This window comes from Eurosta solidaginis, chromosome 4 (assembly GCF_040869045.1).
Source record: "Eurosta solidaginis isolate ZX-2024a chromosome 4, ASM4086904v1, whole genome shotgun sequence".
Lineage (NCBI taxonomy): Eukaryota > Metazoa > Arthropoda > Insecta > Diptera > Tephritidae > Eurosta > Eurosta solidaginis.
The window spans coordinates 44,533,055-44,542,114 of NC_090322.1; positions in this window are offsets into that span (position 1 = coordinate 44,533,055).

Sequence of the window (9,060 nt, forward strand, 5' to 3'; positions counted from 1 at the left end):
CCCTTTTTTCGTATTTGGTATAGAATTATGGCATTTTTTTCATTTTTTGTAATTTTCGATATCGATAAAGTGGGCGTGGTTATGGTCGGATTTCGGCCATTTTTTATACCAAGATAAAGTGAGTTCAGATAAGTAGGTGGACTAAGTTTAGTAAAGATATATCGGTTTTTGCTCAAGTTATTGTGTTAACGGCCGAGAGGAAGGCCAGACGGTGGACTGTGTATAAAAACTGGGCGTGGCTTCTACCAATTTCGCACAGAAAACAGTTACCGTCATAGAATCTATGCCCCTACCAAATTTAAGAAGGATTGGTAAATTTTTGTTCGACTTATGGCATTAAAAGTATTCTAGACAAACTAAATGAAAATGGGCGGAGCCACGCCCATTTTGAAATTTTCTTTTATTTTTGTATTTTGTTGCATCATATCATTACTGGAGTTGAATTTTCACTTAATTTACTTATATACAGTAAAGATATTAAATTTTTTGTTAAAATTTGCAATTAAAAAAAAAAATTTTTTTAAATGGGCGTGTTCTTCATCCAATTTTGCTAATTTTTTTTAGCACATATATAGTAATAGTAGTAACGTTCCTGCCAAATTTCATCATGATATCTTCAACGACTGCCAAATTACAGCTTGCAAAACTTTTAAATTACCTTCTTGTAAAAGTGGGTGGTGCCACGCCCATTGTCCAAAATCTTACTAATTTTCTATTCTGCATCGCATTTTTTCGGTTTTTCGAAATTTTCGATATCGAAAAAATGGGCGTGGTTATAGTCCGATATCGTTCATTTTAAATAGCAATCTGAGATGAGTGCCCAGGAATCTACATACCAAATTTCATAAAGATACCTCAAAATTTACTCAAGTTATCGTGTTAACGGACGGACGGACGGACGGACATGGCTCAATCAAATTTTTTTTGATACTGATGATTTTGATATATGGAAGTCTATATCTATCTCGATTCCTTTATACCTGTACAACCAACCGTTATCCAATCAAAGTTAATATACTCTGTGAGCTCTGCTCAACTGAGTATAAAAACCACAATGTTATTGCAAAAAAACGTATATAATAGCTATCATCCGGTGGCAAACTCCTGAGCCAGATAAATAATTTTGCATGTAAATGCAACAACAACGATTTGAGCCAGATAAATCCAGATAGAAGTCTGGTTCAATTTGTGAGCCAGATAATTTGTTAATTACTTCTTTTTAGGTTGACAATGCGGCCTTTAATATACCTACTTTTTCAAAAATAGATGTCGCTGCTTAGCCTTTCGCCGTATGAGTTAAATGAAAAACAGCGTCTGCCTATCACATTTCACGTGTGCAAAAATTTCACGAAATCTGCTTCTGAAGTCTCTCAATGATCCAGAGCATTCCCGTGAGAATTGAGCGTGAGCCGGAGCTGTAAAACTCACTGAAAGACGGCAAATAGTCAAACTTTCATTATTTCATATTTTTGCCTGCTACTTTGTTTGGCTTCCACTCACAGCACCGTTTTATTTGCGTGAGACTTTCACAGCGACATAAATTAGGGCGAATTTACATATACGCTTTGGTTGTATTGCATCGATTTGAGAATGATACTCCTTGCCAAGCGATGAAAGAGTTGTAAATCCTCCTTTAAGAATTTTTCAACTTTTTGAGGCCCTTAATATTGCACAAACTTTGCTTAGCAAGGAGGAGCTGCCATAAATTGAACTCATCTTTCGGGCGAAGCAGCGAAAGATTTACATAAACGCTTTGGTTGCGTGCCTACGCTTTGACAACGCCATATGAAAACCAATGAAACGCCTTGCGTTATCTTTGCTTTGAAGCGACCAAAGCGTTTATATAATTTTGCCCATTTGCATTTGTGTAAACAGCTTCCTGAGGGAAACATGTTACACGTGTGGCGTTTGATATTCTGTTAAGTTTCTCTAGACTTTTTTGACTATAATTTTAATAAATTTTGCTTTCCGTATGTTTCCGCATTGTTGGAGGCTACAAATCTGCTATTATTTATATTTCCGCGGAAATATATACAACTATATTATCTGTAAATACTACAAAGTTTTATTAAACTATCAAATGCAACTCAGCTTAAAGTAGTCTTCCGTACCAAAAATGCAACTCTAGACCTGAGATTTGCATCAGGTGAGCGAGGCTGTTTGTAGTTTTGACGTTTTTCGCTTAGTTGACACACTTGGTATGTACACAATGATCATTTGTTTACATTTGTTGACATAATGGTCCCTTAAAAGATAATCACATTTCACTAACAACCACACTTTATTGATATTAGAGAAACAAATTTTGGTTAGGCTGATTAGTGAAAAAAATAAAATGTTTGAAATAAGATTGATGTTAATACTGAAGTGTCCTTTTGTTATACCTATATGACACTACTCTATTTGACCTGGATTCCAAGCTCAAAAAGCTGACGAAACTTTATCGGAAAGTCAAATTCAATTTCCTACAAGAGAAAGAGAGACCAATATTGTTCACAAAATAAAATACCTTGACATGTTTTTGTTTATGTTTTAAATTTTATTTTTTCATTAACATTTTTCACAACAAACACAATGCAAATAACACAGACAAATTATTTCGAGCTCTGGTGGGTCACTTATTTCACACGAAAGTTCATTTTAGTTGTGAAGTTTTTTGGCATTCGGCCGTTTTTTTCTTTATTTTTTCTGAAAAATGAAAATTTAGTTTTTAGTTTGAATATTTTGTGCATAAAAAACAAGTAAAATCAACTTTCTTGCGAGAAAAGTGTAACATTGAACGAAATAATTTTCCCGTCTTATTTGCATTGTTTTTATTGCTAAAAATGTTATTGTAAAAATAAAATTTAAAACATAAACAAAGACATGTCAAACTCACTATTTTTGGGGGAATAGTGGTCTCGCTTTCTCATGGTAGAAATCTTTTTTGTATTTTGAAGTTCCGATAAAGTTTCGTCAGTTTTTCTAGCTTGTAATCCAAGACAAAATAAAATAGTGTCATATAGGTATAGGGGAAAATGATGTTTTTTTGATCGTTGGAAAATTTAAAAATTTATTAACTGATTTTTAAAATTTTTCGTATGTTAGAAATTCTCCTTCCCTTTAAGGGGGATTCTGTGAGCTGTTTAGTTTTAGTTGATAAGTTCAAAATTCCTTTTCCTTGTAGGAATCATTTATAGAAGTATTTAGCTCTTTTTGGTTATTTTGAAGCTCCTTTTCTGTGTGAGGTGTTAAGCCGCCAGTTTGTCAAGGATCTATGATCCTTTTATACTGGCTTAAATTTATGGCAGCCCCACATTGGGCGCCGAATAAAATGATTATATTTTATATAAAAACTATTGTTTATTAAACAATCGAACCATGACTCAACTATATGGTTGGCTCATCTCTACAGCAACAACATACCTTTGTTCGGATTGTAAAAATCTGCGTGTTGGTGTTAGGCGAATGGAATGGAATGAAAACATAAAACAATCCCTACTCCAGTGAAATGAAAAAAAAAATCACCGGATGAGATAAGCCAACCATATAGTTTAGCCATGGATCGAGATTAAAATTTCAACTCGAAAATTCAAATAAGTCTTTCAAAAAATACAATACAAAAATGCATTGCGTATTGATTTACAATTAAATATGTAAGAACAGTTACAGTAGGTATTTCTTTAATAAAGCCAAGAGTCAACAATGATCATTAACTTACATACATAAAAAAATGTTCTTAAAACTATCGCAAGCTCGTGTTCCGCCCAAAACTGTTCTTTTTTCTTTTTCAAATTTTCTTCAAATTTAATGTTATGACAACAACCAAGTAATGTTTAATACGTTTGAAGCTTTTGTTGAGAGCATGGCGGAAGTAAGGCGTCAATTGTCTCGCTCTAATACCTATATGACACTACTTAATTTTCTTGTATTTTATCTTCAATTTTTTGTCGCACTCCCTCCTTCACGGCTTCAGTACTGGTGTAAGTGTGTAAGCTATATTGAAAAAACAAAGAAAACACAAGAAAAGTACAATTTAGTTTGTTAAATACAAACGAGCCAGTTTGTATTTTGTAAACACTGCTATACCTACGTCGTGCCCAGTAGGGTAAGCCTAAATGCAACCTTGCCACAGTCAGTACGTTCAACCGCTGTCAACCACATATGCTTTAAGAACTGCAGCTAACTTAAGATATACTGTCAGCCATATATGTTTTAAGAACAGCAGCTAACATAAGATATATCCTGTCTACACTTTGAAAAAGACACAACGCCTCGTATAGAAAATAAGGCCCTTATTATGTGTGTCACCGTGAATGTTTGCGTCGCATTCACTCACATTCACATTCACACAGAATTCGTATTTTATAACTTCTTACGTATTCGCGTTCGTTCTCTTACGTAGTCACTACGTATTCACTGAGACTGTCAAACCAAATACGTAGCCAGTATAGCCACTTATTACTTTTGTTATTTCGGAAAACTTTGCAGTGCAATTTTTTCGGAATAACATCGTTTCAACGAGCTGGCAATATTGCAGCTACGCCCAAGCTTCCCTAGACATAGCCTCGTAGCAGTTGTTAATGCTACACTCTTTGTAACGTTAACCTTTTCTTTCTCATAATATAAAACTTAAAATTTTTTACGACAAACAAAATTTCTGCTAAAAGTCCAGAACAGGGGTCGACTGCTAATATGCGTCCAAAAATATAGAGGGAGGTGTCAAAAGACGCGTATTGTCGTATAAGTCGGCAATTTTCACGTGGTTGTTGTAATGTCGTGCACTAAAAAAAATTTTGTGGACAAAGGGATTTTGCACGCATTTAATTTTGATCCCACGCGAGGCCGAAGACTACCAACGCGGAAAGGTGTTCTGCGCAAAAATAATATGGATGCCAACCCCGGTTTCGGAGGGACCCGGGGTAATTTTTCGTATTTTCGTTTATAAATTTTGAACGAGTTAATATTTTTATTTTCGTTTGACACCTATCACGATATTTTTGGACGCGTATTAGCAGTCGACTGTTCTAGAGTATTACCAAATTTCTAATTTATTTTTTCAATATTTTGTGTTCGAATTTTTTCTAAATTCCCTCAATGTTCTTTCAAGTTGTATGTCGGGGTTGATTCTAGATAGGTAGAGTTTAACCTGATACCGTACCCAGATCGAAGTTTAGCTAGAGTGACGCGTATTTTCCTAGGGATAGTGATTTCCTCCTCTGCTAGTTCTGGGAATTTTTCTTTGAGTACCGGATTTGCCGGGCAAGTCCTGGCATAGAGGTCCGACGCCTGTTTGAGGATCTGTTTGTGCTTTTTTGCTTCATACGGGTGTGTTCTCAGGTGTCGTATTTCGTCATAATGCTTACGGAGATGACCCCTTAAGCCCCTGGGCTTGGGATGGCCAGGTTTCTGGGTATTGAACACAAACTGTTTGGTTAGCATCTCATTTCTCTTAATGGGGAGTACTCTCGCCTCATTATGTAGATGGTGTTCTGGGGACATAAGAAAACAGACCGTAGCGGTTCTGAGGGCAGTATTTTGGGCCTCTGTTTTCTTCCAGTGAGTATCCTTTAGGCTTGGCGATCATATCGGCGACGCGTAGCATGCAATCGACCGGTCAATTGCTTTGTAAGTGGCAATGAGTGCTTTTTTTCTTTACCCCAAATGCCGCCGGCAAGAGAATTGAGGATTTTATTACGGCTCTGGATCGTAGGGATAATTGCGGTTGCATGCTCTCCAAAATGTAGATCCTGATCGAACGTCTCACCTAGGATTTTTGGGTGTAAGACAGTCGGTAGCGTGATTCCATCGACGTGGATGTTCAATATGGTCGACATTTGGCTCGTCCATGTTGTAAATAAGGAGATTGTTGCTTATTTTATTAGCTAGCTCATCGATGGGTGGGCCTGGCCCTGTGGCCCTTATTGTGCAGTCATCGGCGTAGGAAACTATAGTGACTCCTTCTGGTGGTGAAGGTAGCTTCGATATGTAGAAGTTAAACAGAAGCTAGGATAGGACACCACCCTGTGGTACCACTTGTTTAATGGGCTTAGATGTTGCGTTCCTGAATTGTACCAATGTTTGCCGACAGATAATTTGCGATACACCTTTTAATTTACTACGTTGTTGGAGAATCACTGATTTATAAGCAGGGACAGAAAATAATAATTTTTTTTTTTCGGAGTCGAAAAAGTCCTGGTCAACAAATTGTCCTAGGGGAAAATGTTGGAGTTCCCCAATATCATTCGAATCATGCATCCTTTTTGTTATATAAAAATTAAAAAAAAATTTATTTCGGATAAGCCGTTTCTTTGTTATCAAGCGGGACTTTTATTTTGGACTTAAAAAATAAAAGTCCGGATTTAACTTTTATTTCCGGACTTTTATTTTTAAAAGTCCGAGTTTAACTAGTTCTATCGGGCTCAAAAAATAAAAATCCGAAAATAATTTTTATCTTGATCCAAATATATTAAAAGTCCAAAATTAATAGTTTTGCAAGGAATTATATTATAAAAGGAATAACAATTTGAGTCCCTGGCTATAATTTTATAGGTTTCGCTTTTTTTTATTCCTGTAAAATTTGACGAAATATGCATACATTGTAAAGGTCTACAAGTAGGATATGTAGCAGCACGCACATACACAGCCACGCTCACCTGATAAAATGCTTGTTCTTGTTCGTTTTTTTGTGGATGCTATTTGGCACTGTTGTACTTCTTAGGAAAAAAGAAGTGTAGTAGCTGCTATCGAAAATTGCGTAAAATTTTTATTGTTATATTACAAAGAAATATCCTTATTTACTTTCAAACGAGCACTTAATTACATTTCTCTTTAAAATACATATATTTTGGACAATTTTAATTAACAAATTGTGATACTTTATTACCGGGGACGATTGCTAAAACACGACCAAAACCGTCGGGGGAGGTATTAATAGACGCGTTTTTGCCTCGCTTCCAATAATTCGAATACTTTTTCTCGTTGGACTATTGATAACAGGACAAAACGCGTCTTTTCATTTCTTTTTCCACATTTTTGGACGGGTTATTGCAGTCGACCTCGGTTTCAAACTGTTTTTCGCGGAGAACTTTTGAACGGGTAGAAAAACTTAGTTTTGTATTCTTAATGCTGGAAAAACTACGCGTCCTCAGATACCCCAATTCAAGACTTTTGTATAATTTTTTGTAGGACCCATATAGGCGCACTACGTTTTCATACTTAATTCGTTCAAAAAAATGTACCATCACAGCAACCCATATCTGATATTCCGCTCCGTTTTTTATTTCCCTGTGTCGCTTTCCACGACAGCAACTCCGGTAATTTTGACACTTCGGTCAGTGTCAAACGAATGTTCCACGCCGGTTCCACTGAGTTCAACAATAGTTTGACACTGACCGAAATGTCAAACTGCAGTGTGTTAGAAAGAGAAAGGAAGTGTTTCCTTCTCATACATATCATACTTGTAAACCTGTACTATGTATGCATACACATTGAACGAAGCTCTAAATACAACCTTTATCGGCTGACTATGGAAAATTTCAATCTTTTTTTCACGAAATGTTAAGATTCTCAATTTTTACTCAAAAATTATAAAAAACGAAAATAAAAAAGTGAAGTGAATGAAGCAAACGCGACCCAGAAGCAAGTGAATATTTTGACAGCAAAAATGAGTGTTCGTGACACTTTGCGTCGCTATATAATAGGAAAAAACGTAAGACAATCACCTGTAGTCACCGAGAGTCACCGAAGTGAATGAATGCTGTTATATGATACGAATTTGGTTCCACTTGGGTGAAAATGACTCCTCGCGTCGGTTTGCGTTATACATAAAAACGCCGTAAATTAAATCGATTGCCATCCAAATATACTTTTACAGTCTTTAGATCTCAGTGAGATTCGATTTATTTACACGCCCACTTCAATAATCCGGAATTTGTTTTCTCGATTTTCAAAGAAAAGCATAAGAAAAATATAAAAATGTCTCAAAGAGCAGAAACACGCGCTGAAATGCTGGCTGAGCTACTGAAGGTGGGCGTTGAGCCCCCATATAGTGCCACCATATCGCAAATTCGCAATTTGTACGAAAACATTTGTGGCCAATCAAATACAGCAAATACAGGTCAAACTGAGAGTTCTTAGGAAAAGCCTCGTTTCAAGCAATATACTGTACACTACAAAAACATCTCTACCACAGCTGCTGCTAACGAGAACGAGACTGTAACACTCACCAATGTGCCGGCCGAAACCATCAATAATATGGCTAACGAGGACAATATCACCACGAATGACAAACCTGATGCATCTATCACTGCGGAAACTCCAAATACTTCTGTCAATACCATCACCGCTGCCCATAACAACGCCACCGCTGCTCACTTTGAGGTTGATGGAACTGCTGCTATTACTACTGCTGCCAACACAACTACATTTGCAAACATTGGCTGTTTAGCCGCCGCGGAAAACACTGATGCTACCTATGCGTACAACCCAATTGCTGTCAACTGTGGCTCAGGTACTTCCAATGCGAGCTCTCTGACAATGGAAGTCATATTAGCGGAAAGCGATCGCCTTAGAGTGCAAAAAGAGCTGCTACTTTTGAGGAAGGAGGTGGAATCACTTCAGATTCAGGGGCAGCGAATTTCAGCTGTAGATATGACAACAATTGATGCCATGGCATCGAGGATGGTTATGATGTCCATAAGTGGTTGTGCGATATCGAAGACATGTTCGAGTTGATGCAAATTGATGAGCGCAATAAACTCGTTTGCGTACGTCGTCTTTTAGACGGTACCGCAAAGCTTTTTGCATGTACAATTTCGACTTCTACGTACGGAGCGTTGAAGGGTGCCTTATGTGACGAGTTCGGTTGGAAGCATACCTTATTGGAAGTTTACGAGCAACTGAAAAGCCGAAAACGCAAACCAAATGAAAGTGCTCAGCGTTACTTCGTCGAAATGAGAGTAATCGCTAGCAAGGCGAACATACCAGAGCGCGACGTAGTGGACGCCATCATATCTGGTTTAAATGAAAGGAATCCGCTATATCAATGCTATACCAAGCGACCACGATGGCGCAGCTGAA